General features: G+C 38.1%; 1 non-coding gene across 1 annotated transcript; it reads left to right on the top strand.

Annotated features, from left to right (window-relative positions):
- Positions 1–3,193: 3,193 nt before the first annotated feature.
- On the top strand, positions 3,194–3,266 carry TRNAF-GAA (transfer RNA phenylalanine (anticodon GAA)). The gene has a single exon. It is a non-coding gene; the product is annotated as a tRNA-Phe (tRNA).
- The last annotated feature ends 9,867 nt before the right edge of the window (positions 3,267–13,133 follow it).

The following is a 13,133-nucleotide window of genomic DNA, read 5'->3' as shown; positions in this document are numbered from 1 at the left end:
ACCTTCCACCTCCCCTTGAATACAGATGTCAGTAGTCAGATGACATTGCTTACCTACTCATGCCAAATATATCTGGGTAATATAGTGCTAGTCCATTCAGAGTTAAAAAAACAACTACCTAACCTGGATCCCAAAAATGCTATTTACCCATTGCACCAGTTAATTGCGGAATGATACAGGACTCCTTAAAACATATCTCACCATATGAGGTTAAAAATCCAGGTATTGCATCTATTTTGTTAAATGGTTTAAATTAAAGTATGAAGACCACAGCTATAAGCAGGCCGAAATAGCTAAGTTGGGAGAGCGTTAGACTGAAGATCTAAATGTCCCTGGTTCAATCCCGGGTTTCGGCACAGTTGAGAGGTTCCTTGCTTCTAACAAAATAGGTCTTGGAATCAGCTGTAGTACTTTTTTCTCTATCAACATTTTTATCAACTGATCTACAAAATGATCAATTCAACATAGACTTTGCTTTCTGTCCTCCTTTTAAACTTTCTTCCACCTATCTTGCCTTCAGGTTTGACAATGAATGTTTCCCATTTCGTCATTTTTTGTAAAGTAAACTCTTGTCTGCATCACATTCCACTTCCCCTTGAACACAGATTTCAGTAGTCAGATGACATTGCTTACCTACTCATGCCAAATATATCTAGGTGATATAGTGCTAGTCCATTCAGAGTTAAAAAAAACAACTACCTAACCTGGATCCCAAAAATGCTATTTACCCATTGCACCAGTTAACTGGGGAATGATACAGGACTCCTTAAAACATATCTCTACCATATGAGGTTAAAAATCCAGGTCCTGCATCTATTTTGTTAAATGGTTCAAATTAAAGTATGAAGACCCCAGCTATCAGAAGGCCGAAATAGCTCAGTTGGGAGAGCGTTAGACTGAAGATCTAAAGGTCCCTTGTTCAATCCCGGGTTTCGGCACAGTTGAGAGGTTCCTTGCTTCTAACAAAATAGGTCATGGAATCAGCTGTAGTACTTTTTCTCTATTCATCAAATTTTTTCCAACTGATCTACAACACAATCAATTTAACATAGACTTTGCTTTATGTCCTCCTTCTAAACTTGCTTCCACCTCTCTTACCTTCAGGTTTGACAATGAATATTTCCCATTTCATGCTTTTTTGTAAAGTAAACTCTTGTCTGCATTACCTTCCACTTCCCCTTGAACACAGATGTCAGTAGTCAGATGACATTGCTTACCTACTCATGCCAAATATATCTGGGTAATATAGTGCTAGTCCATTCAGAGTTAAAAAAACAACTACCTAACCTGGATCCAAAAAATGCTATTTACCCATTGCACCAGTTAATTGCGGAATGATACAGGACTCCTTAAAACATATCTCTACCATGTGAGGTTAAAAATCCAGGTCCTGCATCTATTTTGTTAAATGGTTTAAATTAAAGTATGAAGACCACAGCTAAAAGCAGGCCGAAATAGCTAAGTTGGGAGAGCGTTAGACTGAAGATCTAAAGGTCCCTGGTTCAATCCCGGGTTTTGGCACAGTTGAGAGGTTCCTTGCTTCTAACAAAATATGTCTTGGAATCAGCTGTAGTACTTTTTTCTCTATCAACATTTTTATCAACTGATCCACAAAATGATCAATTCAACATAGACTTTGCTTTCTGTCCTCCTTTTAAACTTTCTTCCACCTATCTTGCCTTCAGGTTTGACAATGAATGTTTCCCATTTCGTCCTTTTTTGTAAAGTAAACTCTTGTCTGCATCACATTCCACTTCCCCTTGAACACAGATGTCAGTAGTCAGATGACATTACTTACCTACTCATGCCAAATATATCTAGGTAATATAGTGCTAGTCCATTCAGAGTTAAAAAAACAACTACCAAATCTGGATCCCAAAAATGCTATTTACCCATTGCACCAGTTAACTGGGGAATGATACAGGACTCCTTAAAACATATCTCTACCATATGAGGTTAAAAACCCCGGTCCTGCATCTATTTTGTTAAATGGTTCAAATTAAAGTATGAAGACCCCAGCTATCAGAAGGCCGAAATAGCTCAGTTGTGAGAGTGTTAGACTGAAGATCTAAAGGTCCCTGGTTCAATCCCGGGTTTCGGCACAGTTGAGAGGTTCCTTGCTTCTAACAAAATAGGTCTTGGAATCAGCTGTAGTACTTTTTTCTCTATCAACATTTTTATCAACTGATCTACAAAATGATCAATTCAACATAGACTTTGCTTTCTGTCCTCCTTTTAAACTTGCTTCCACCTCTCTTACCTTCAGGTTTGACAATGAATATTTCCCATTTCATGCTTTTTTGTAAAGTAAACTCTTGTCTGCATTACCTTCCACTTCCCCTTGAACACAGATGTCAGTAGTCAGATGACATTGCTTACCTACTCATGCCAAATATATCTGGGTAATATAGTGCTAGTCCATTCAGAGTTAAAAAAAACAACTACCTAACCTGGATCCCAAAAATGCTATTTACCCATTGCACCAGTTAACTGGGGAATGATACAGGACTCCTTAAAACATATCTCTACCATATGAGGTTAAAAATCCAGGTCCTGCATCTATTTTGTTAAATGGTTCAAATTAAAGTATGAAGACCCCAGCTATCAGAAGGCCGAAATAGCTCAGTTGGGAGAGCGTTAGACTGAAGATCTAAAGGTCCCTTGTTCAATCCCGGGTTTCGGCACAGTTGAGAGGTTCCTTGCTTCTAGCAAAATAGGTCATGGAATCAGCTGTAGTACTTTTTCTCTATTCATCAAATTTTTTCCAACTGATCTACAACACAATCAATTTAACATAGACTTTGCTTTATATCCTCCTTCTAAACTTGCTTCCACCTCTCTTACCTTCAGGTTTGACAATGAATATTTCCCATTTCATGCTTTTTTGTAAAGTAAACTCTTGTCTGCATTACCTTCCACTTCCCCTTGAACACAGATGTCAGTAGTCAGATGACATTGCTTACCTACTCATGCCAAATATATCTGGGTAATATAGTGCTAGTCCATTCAGAGTTAAAAAAACAACTACCTAACCTGGATCCCAAAAATTCTATTTACCCATTGCACCAGTTAATTGCGGAATGATACAGGACTCCTTAAAACATATCTCACCATATGAGGTTAAAAATCCAGGTCCTGCATCTATTTTGTTAAATGGTTTAAATTAAAGTATGAAGAACACAGCTATAAGCAGGCCGAAATAGCTCAGTTGGGAGAGCGTTAGACTGAAGATCTAAAGGTCCCTGGTTCAATCCCGGGTTTTGGCACAGTTGGGAGGTTCCTTGCTTCTAACAAAATAGGTCTTGGAATCAGCTGTAGTACTTTTTTCACTATCAACATTTTTATCAACTGATCCACAAAATGATCAATTCAACATAGACTTTGCTTTCTGTCCTCCTTTTAAACTTTCTTCCACCTATCTTGCCTTCAGGTTTGACAATGAATGTTTCCCATTTCGTCCTTTTTTGTAAAGTAAACTCTTGTCTGCATCACATTCCACTTCCCCTTGAACACAGATGTCAGTAGTCAGATGACATTGCTTACCTACTCATGCCAAATATATCTGGGTAATATAATGCTAGTCCATTCAGAGTTAAAAAAACAACTACCTAACCTGGATCCCAAAAATGCTATTTACCCATTGCACCAGTTAACTGGGGAATGATACAGGACTCCTTAAAACATATCTCTACCATATGAGGTTAAAAATCCAGGTCCTGCATCTATTTTGTTAAATGGTTCAAATTAAAGTATGAAGACCCCAGCTATCAGAAGGCCGAAATAGCTCAGTGGGGAGAGCGTTAGACTGAAGATCTAAAGGTCACTGGTTCAATCCCGGGTTTCGGCACAGTTGAGAGGTTCCTTGCGTCTAACAAAATAGGTCTTGGAATCAGCTGTAGTACTTTTTCTCTATTCATCAAATTTTTTCCAACTGATCTACAACACAATCAATTTAACATAGACTTTGCTTTATGTCCTCCTTCTAAACTTGCTTCCACCTCTCTTACCTTCAGGTTTGACAATGAATATTTCCCATTTCATGCTTTTTTGTAAAGTAAACTCTTGTCTGCATTACCTTCCACCTCCCCTTGAATACAGATGTCAGTAGTCAGATGACATTGCTTACCTACTCATGCCAAATATATCTGGGTAATATAGTGCTAGTCCATTCAGAGTTAAAAAAACAACTACCTAACCTGGATCCCAAAAATGCTATTTACCCATTGCACCAGTTAATTGCGGAATGATACAGGACTCCTTAAAACATATCTCACCATATGAGGTTAAAAATCCAGGTCCTGCATCTATTTTGTTAAATGGTTTAAATTAAAGTATGAAGACCACAGCTATAAGCAGGCTGAAATAGCTAAGTTGGGAGAGCGTTAAACTGAAGATCTAAATGTCCCTGGTTCAATCCCGGGTTTCGGCACAGTTGAGAGGTTCCTTGCTTCTAACAAAATAGGTCTTGGAATCAGCTGTAGTACTTTTTTCTCTATCAACATTTTTATCAACTGATCTACAAAATGATCAATTCAACATAGACTTTGCTTTCTGTCCTCCTTTTAAACTTTCTTCCACCTATCTTACCTTCAGGTTTGACAATGAATATTTCCCATTTCATGCTTTTTTGTAAAGTAAACTCTTGTCTGCATTACCTTCCACTTCCCCTTGAACACAGATTTCAGTAGTCAGATGACATTGCTTACCTACTCATGCCAAATATATCTGGGTAATATAGTGCTAGTCCATTCAGATTTAAAAAAACAACCACCTAACCTGGATCCCAAAAATGCTATTTACCCATTGCACCAGTTAATTGCGGAATGATACAGGACTCCTTAAAACATATCTCACCATATGAGGTTAAAAATCCAGGTCCTGCATCTATTTTGTTAAATGGTTTAAATTAAAGTATGAAGACCACAGATATAAGCAGGCCGAAATAGCTAAGTTGGGAGAGCGTTAGACTGAAGATCTAAAGGTCCCTGGTTCAATCCCGGGTTTCGGCACAGTTGAGAGGTTCCTTGCTTCTAACAAAATAGGTCTTGGAAGCAGCTGTAGTACTTTTTTCTCTATCAACATTTTTATCAACTGATCCACAAAATGATCAATTCAACATAGACTTTGCTTTCTGTCCTCCTTTTAAACTTTCTTCCACCTATCTTGCCTTCAGGTTTGACAATGAATGTTTCCCATTTCGTCCTTTTTTGTAAAGTAAACTCTTGTCTGCATCACATTCCACTTCCCCTTGAACACAGATGTCAGTAGTCAGATGACATTGCTTACCTACTCATGCCAAATATATCTAGGTAATATAGTGCTAGTCCATTCAGAGTTAAAAAAACAACTACCTAACCTGGATCCCAAAAATGCTATTTACCCATTGCACCAATTAACTGGGGAATGATACAGGACTCCTTAAAACATATCTCTACCATATGAGGTTAAAAATCCAGGTCCTGCATCTATTTTGTTAAATGGTTCAAATTAAAGTATGAAGACCCCAGCTATCAGAAGGCCGAAATAGCTCAGTTGGTAGAGCGTTAGACTGAAGATCTAAAAGTCCCTGGTTGAATCCCGGGTTTCGGCATAGTTGAGAGGTTCCTTGCTTCTAACAAAATAGGTCTTGGAATCAGCTGAAGTACTTTTTCTCTATTCATCAAATTTTTTCCAACTGATCTACAACACAATCAATTTAACATAGACTTTGCTTTATATCCTCCTTCTAAACTTGCTTCCACCTCTCTTACCTTCAGGTTTGACAATGAATATTTCCCATTTCATGCTTTTTTGTAAAGTAAACTCTTGTCTGCATTACCTTCCACTTCCCCTTGAATACAGATGTCAGTAGTCAGATGACATTGCTTACCTACTCATGCCAAATATATCTGGGTAATATAGTGCTAGTCCATTCAGAGTTAAAAAAACAACTACCTAACTTGGATCCCAAAAATGCTATTTACCCATTGCACCAGTTAATTGCGGAATGATACAGGACTCCTTAAAACATATCTCACCATATGAGGTTAAAAATCCAGGTCCTGCATCTATTTTGTTAAATGGTTTAAATTAAAGTATGAAGACCACAGCTATAAGCAGGCCGAAATAGCTAAGTTGGGAGAGCGTTGGACTGAAGATCTAAAGGTCCCTGGTTCAATCCCGGGTTTCGGCACAGTTGAGAGGTTCCTTGCTTCTAACAAAATAGGTCTTGGAATCAGCTGTAGTACTTTTTTCTCTATCAACATTTTTATCAACTGATCTACAAAATGATCAATTCAACATAGACTTTGCTTTCTGTCCTCCTTTTAAACTTTCTTCCACCTATCTTACCTTCAGGTTTGACTATGAATGTTTTCCATTTCGTCCTTTTTTGTAAAGTAAACTCTTGTCTGCATAACATTCCACTTCCCCTTGAACACAGATGTCAGTAGTCAGATGACATTGCTTACCTACTCATGCCAAATATATCTGGGTAATATAGTGCTAGTCCATTCAGAGTTAAAAAAACAACTACCTAACCTGGATCCCAAAAATGCTATTTACCCATTGCACCAGTTAACAGGGGAATGATACAGGACTCCTTAAAACATATCTCTACCATATGAGGTTAAAAATCCAGGTCCTGCATCTATTTTGTTAAATGGTTCAAATTAAAGTATGAAGACCCTAGCTATCAGAAGGCCGAAATAGCTCAGTTGGGCGAGCGTTAGACTGAAGATCTAAAGGTCCCTGGTTCAATCCCGGGTTTCGGCACAGTTGAGAGGTTCCTTGCTTCTAACAAAATAGGTCTTGGGATCAGCTGTAGTTCTTTTTCTCTATTCATCAAATTCTTTCCAACTGATCTACAACACAATCAATTTAACATAGACTTTGCTTTATGTCCTCCTTCTAAACTTGCTTCCACCTCTCTTACCTTCAGGTTTGACAATGAATATTTCCCATTTCATGCTTTTTTGTAAAGTAAACTCTTGTCTGCATTACCTTCCACTTCCCCTTGAACACAGATGTCAGTAGTCAGATGACATTGCTTACCTACTCATGCCAAATATATCTGGGTAATATAGTGCTAGTCCATTCAGAGTTAAAAAAACAACTACCTAACCTGGATCCCAAAAATGCTATTTGCCCATTGCACCAGTTAATTGCGGAATGATACAGGACTCCTTAAAACATATCTCTACCATATGAGGTTAAAAATCCAGGTCCTGCATCTATTTTGTTAAATGGTTTAAATTAAAGTATGAAGACTACAGCTAGCAGGAGGCAGAAATAGCTCAGTTGGGAGAGCGTTAGACTGAAGATCTATAGGTCCCTGGTTTAATCCTCGGTTTCGGCACTGTTGAGAGGTTCCTTGCTTCTCACAAAATAAGTCTTGGAATCAGCTGTAGTACTTTTTTCTCTATCAACATTTTTATCAACTGATCCACAAAATGATCAATTCAACATAGACTTTGCTTTATGTCTTCCTTTTAAACTTTCTTCCACCTATCTTGCCTTCAGGTTTGACTATGAATGTTTCCCATTTCGTCCTTTTTTGTAAAGTAAACTCTTGTCTGCATCACATTCCACTTCCCCTTGAACACAGATGTCAGATGACATTGCTTACCTACTCATGCCAAATATATCTGGGTAATATAATGCTAGTCCATTCAGAGTTAAAAAAACAACTACCTAACCTGGATCCCAGAAATGCTATTTACCCATTGCACCAGTTAACTGGGGAATGATACAGGACTCCTTAAAACATATCTCTACCATACGAGGTTAAAAATCCAGGTCCTGCATCTATTTTGTTAAATGGTTCAGCTATCAGAAGGCCGAAATAGCTCAGTTGGGACAGCGTTAGACTGAAGATCTAAAGGTCCCTGGTTCAATCCCGGGTTTCGGCACAGTTGAGAGGTTCCTTGCTTCTAACAAAATAGGTCTTGGGATCAGCTGTAGTTCTTTTTCTCTATTCATCAAATTTTTTCCAACTGATCTACAACACAATCAATTTAACATAGACTTTGCTTTATGTCCTCCTTCTAAACTTGCTTCCACCTCTCTTACCTTCAGGTTTGACAATGAATATTTCCCATTTCATGCTTTTTTGTAAAGTAAACTCTTGTCTGCATTACCTTCCACTTCCCCTTGAACACAGATGTCAGTAGTCAGATGACATTGCTTACCTACTCATGCCAAATATATCTGGGTAATATAGTGCTAGTCCATTCAGAGTTAAAAAAACAACTACCTAACCTGGATCCCAAAAATGCTATTTGCCCATTGCACCAGTTAATTGCGGAATGATACAGGACTCCTTAAAACATATCTCTACCATATGAGGTTAAAAATCCAGGTCCTGCATCTATTTTGTTAAATGGTTTAAATTAAAGTATGAAGACCACAGCTATAAGCAGGCCGCAATAGCTCGGGTGGGAGAGCGTTAGACTGAAGATCTAAAGGTCCCTTGTTCAATCCCGGGTTTCGGCACAGTTGAGAGGTTCCTTGCTTCTAACAAAATAGGTCTTGGAATCAGCTGTAGTACTTTTTTCTCTATCAACATTTTTATCAACTGATCTACAAAATGATCAATTCAACATAGACTTTGCTTTCTGTCCTCCTTTTAAACTTTCTTCCACCTATCTTGCCTTCAGGTTTGACTATGAATGTTTCCCATTTTGTCCTTTTTTGTAAAGTAAACTCTTGTCTGCATCACATTCCACTTCCCCTTGAACACAGATGTCAGTAGTCAGATGACATTGCTTACCTACTCATGCCAAATATATCTAGGTAATATAGTGCTAGTCCATTCAGAGTTAAAAAAACAACTACCTAACCTGGATCCCAAAAATGCTATTTACCCATTGCACCAGTTAACTGGGGAATGATACAGGACTCCTTAAAACATATCTCTACCATATGAGGTTAAAAATTCCAGGTCCTGCATCTATTTTGTTAAATGGTTCAAATTAAAGTATGAAGACCCCAGCTATCAGAAGGCTGAAATAGCTCAGTTGGGAGAGCGTTAGACTGAAGATCTTAAGGTCCCTGGTTCAATCCCGGGTTTCGGCACAGTTGAGAGGTTTCTTGCTTCTAACAAAATAGGTCTTGGAATCAGCTGTAGTACTTTTTCTCTATTCATCAAATTTTTTCCAACTGATCTACAACACAATCAATTTAACATAGACTTTGCTTTATATCCTCCTTCTAAACTTGCTTTCACCTCTCTTACCTTCAGGTTTGACAATGAATATTTCCCATTTCATGCTTTTTTGTAAAGTAAACTCTTGTCTGCATTACCTTCCACTTCCCCTTGAACACAGATGTCAGTAGTCAGATGACATTGCTTACCTACTCATGCCAAATATATCTGGGTAATATAGTGCTAGTCCATTCAGAGTTAAAAAAACAACTACCTAACCTGGATCCCAAAAATGCTATTTACCCATTGCACCAGTTAATTGCGGAATGATACAGGACTCCTTAAAACATATCTCACCATATGAGGTTAAAAATCCATGTCCTGCATCTATTTTGTTAAATGGTTTAAATTAAAGTATGAAGACCACAGCTATAAGCAGGCCGAAATAGCTAAGTTGGGAGAGCGTTAGACTGAAGATCTAAAGGTCCCTGGTTCAATCCCGGGTTTCGGCACAGTAGAGAGGTTCCTTGCTTCTAACAAAATAGGTCTTGCAATCACCTGTAGTACTTTTTTCTCTATCAACATTTTTATCAACTGATCTACAAAATGATCAATTCAACATAAACTTTGCTTTCTGTCCTCCTTTTAAACTTTCTTCCACCTATCTTGCCTTCAGGTTTGACTATGAATGTTTTCCATTTCGTCCTTTTTTGTAAAGTAAACTCTTGTCTGCATCACATTCCACTTCCCCTTGAACACAGATGTCAGTAGTCAGATGACATTGCTTACCTACTCATGCCAAATATATCTGGGTAATATAGTGCTAGTCCATTCAGAGTTAAAAAAAACAACTACCTAACCTGGATCCCAAAAATGCTATTTACCCATTGCACCAGTTAACTGGGGAATGATACAGGACTCCTTAAAACATATCTCTACCATATGAGGTTAAAAATCCAGGTCCTGCATCTATTTTGTTAAATGGTTCAAATTAAAGTATGAAGACCCCAGCTATCAGAAGGCTGAAATAGCTCAGTTGGGAGAGTGTTAGACTGAAGATCTCAAGATCCCGGGTTTCGGCACAGTTGAGAGGTTCCTTGCTTCTAACAAAATAGGTCTTGGGATCAGCTGTAGTACTTTTTCTCTATTCATCAAATTTTTTCCAACTGATCTACAACACAATCAATTTAACATAGACTTTGCTTCATGTCATCCTTCTAAACTTGCTTCCACCTCTCTTACCTTCAGGTTTGACAATGAATATTTCCCATTTCATGCTTTTTTGTAAAGTAAACTCTTGTCTGCATTACCTTCCACTTCCCCTTGAACACAGATGTCAGTAGTCAGATGACATTGCTTACCTACTCATGCCAAATATATCTGGGTAATATAGTGCTAGTCCATTCAGAGTTAAAAAAACAACTACCTAACCTGGATCCCAAAAATGCTATTTGCCCATTGCACCAGTTAATTGCGGAATGATACAGGACTCCTTAAAACATATCTCTACCATATGAGGTTAAAAATCCAGGTCCTGCATCTATTTTGTTAAATTGTTTAAATTAAAGTATGAAGACCACAGCTATAAGCAGGCCGAAAAAGCTAAGTTGGGAGAGCGTTAGACTGAAGATCTAAAGGTCCCTGGTTCCATCCCGGGTTTCGGCACAGTTGAGAGGTTCCTTGCTTCTAACAAAATAGGTCTTGGAATCAGCTGTAGTACTTTTTTGTCTATCAACATTTTTATCAACTGATCTACAAAATGATCAATTCAACATAGACTTTGCTTTCTGTCCTCCTTTTAAACTTTCTTCCACCTATCTTGCCTTCAGGTTTGACTATGAATGTTTCCCATTTCGTCCTTTTTTGTAAAGTAAACTCTTGTCTGCATCACATTCCACTTCCGCTTGAACACAGATGTCAGTAGTCAGATGACATTGCTTACCTACTCATGCCAAATATATCTGGGTAATATAGTTCTAGTCCATTCAGAGTTAAAAAAAGAACTACCTAACCTGGATCCCAAAAATGCTATTTACCCATTGCACCAGTTAACTGGGGAATGATACAGGACTCCTTAAAACATATCTCTACCATATGAGGTTAAAAATCCAGGTCCTGCATCTATTTTGTTGAATGGTTCAAATTAAAGTATGAAGACCCCAGATATCAGAAGGCAGAAATAGCTCAGTTGGGAGAGCCTTAGACTGAAGATCTAAAGGTCCCTGGTTCAATCCCGGGTTTCAGCACAGTTGAGAGGTTCCTTGCTTCTAACAAAATAGGTCTTGGAATCAGCTGTAGTACTTTTTCTCTATTCATCAAATTGTTTCCAACTGATCTACAACATAATCAATTTAACATAGACTTTGCTTTATGTCCTCCTTCTAAACTTGCTTCCACCTCTCTTACCTTCAGGTTTGACAATGAATATTTCCCATTTCATGCTTTTTTGTAAAGTAAACTCTTGTCTGCATTACCTTCCACTTCCCCTTGAACACAGATGTCAGTAGTCAGATGACATTGCTTACCTACTCATGCCAAATATATCTGGGTAACATAGTGCTAGCCCATTCAGAGTTAAAAAAACAACTACCTAACCTGGATCCCAAAAATGCTATTTACCCATTGCACCAGTTAATTGCGGAATGATACAGGACTCGTTAAAACATATCTCTACCATATGAGGTTAAAAATCCAGGTCCTGCATCTATTTTGTTAAATGGTTTAAATTAAAGTATGAAGACCACAGCTATAAGCAGGCCGAAATAGCTCAGTTGGGAGAGCGTTAGACTGAAGATCTAAAGGTCCCTGTTTCAATCCCGGGTTTTGGCACAGTTGAGAGGTTCCTTGCTTCTAACAAAATAGGTCTTGGAATCAGCTGTAGTACTTTTTTCTCTATCAACATTTTTATCGAACTGATCTACAAAATGATCAATTCAACATAGACTTTGCTTTCTGTCCTCCTTTAAACTTTCTTCCACCTATCTTACCTTCAGGTTTGACTATGAATGTTTTCCATTTCGTCCTTTTTTGTAAAGTAAACTCTTGTCTGCATAACATTCCACTTCCCCTTGAACACAGATGTCAGTAGTCAGATGACATTGCTTACCTACTCATGCCAAATATATCTGGGTAATATAGTGCTAGTCCATTCAGAGTTAAAAAAACAACTACCTAACCTGGATCCCAAAAATGCTATTTACCCATTGCACCAGTTAACAGGGGAATGATACAGGACTCCTTAAAACATATCTCTACCATATGAGGTTAAAAATCCAGGTCCTGCATCTATTTTGTTAAATGGTTCAAATTAAAGTATGAAGACCCTAGCTATCAGAAGGCCGAAATAGCTCAGTTGGGCGAGCGTTAGACTGAAGATCTAAAGGTCCCTGGTTCAATCCAGGGTTTCGGCACAGTTGAGAGGTTCCTTGCTTCTAACAAAATAGGTCTTGGGATCAGCTGTAGTTCTTTTTCTCTATTCATCAAATTCTTTCCAACTGATCTACAACACAATCAATTTAACATAGACTTTGCTTTATGTCCTCCTTCTAAACTTGCTTCCACCTCTCTTACCTTCAGGTTTGACAATGAATATTTCCCATTTCATGCTTTTTTGTAAAGTAAACTCTTGTCTGCATTACCTTCCACTTCCCCTTGAACACAGATGTCAGTAGTCAGATGACATTGCTTACCTACTCATGCCAAATATATCTGGGTAATATAGTGCTAGTCCATTCAGAGTTAAAAAAACAACTACCTAACCTGGATCCCAAAAATGCTATTTGCCCATTGCACCAGTTAATTGCGGAATGATACAGGACTCCTTAAAACATATCTCTACCATATGAGGTTAAAAATCCAGGTCCTGCATCTATTTTGTTAAATGGTTTAAATTAAAGTATGAAGACTACAGCTAGCAGGAGGCAGAAATAGCTCAGTTGGGAGAGCGTTAGACTGAAGATCTATAGGTCCCTGGTTTAATCCTCGGTTTCGGCACTGTTGAGAGGTTCCT

This window comes from Lissotriton vulgaris, chromosome 8, assembly GCF_964263255.1.
Source record: "Lissotriton vulgaris chromosome 8, aLisVul1.2, whole genome shotgun sequence".
In the NCBI taxonomy this organism is placed as follows: domain Eukaryota; kingdom Metazoa; phylum Chordata; class Amphibia; order Caudata; family Salamandridae; genus Lissotriton; species Lissotriton vulgaris.
Note: the sequence above shows the minus strand (reverse complement) of the source record. Positions and strands in the feature narration are given on the sequence as shown.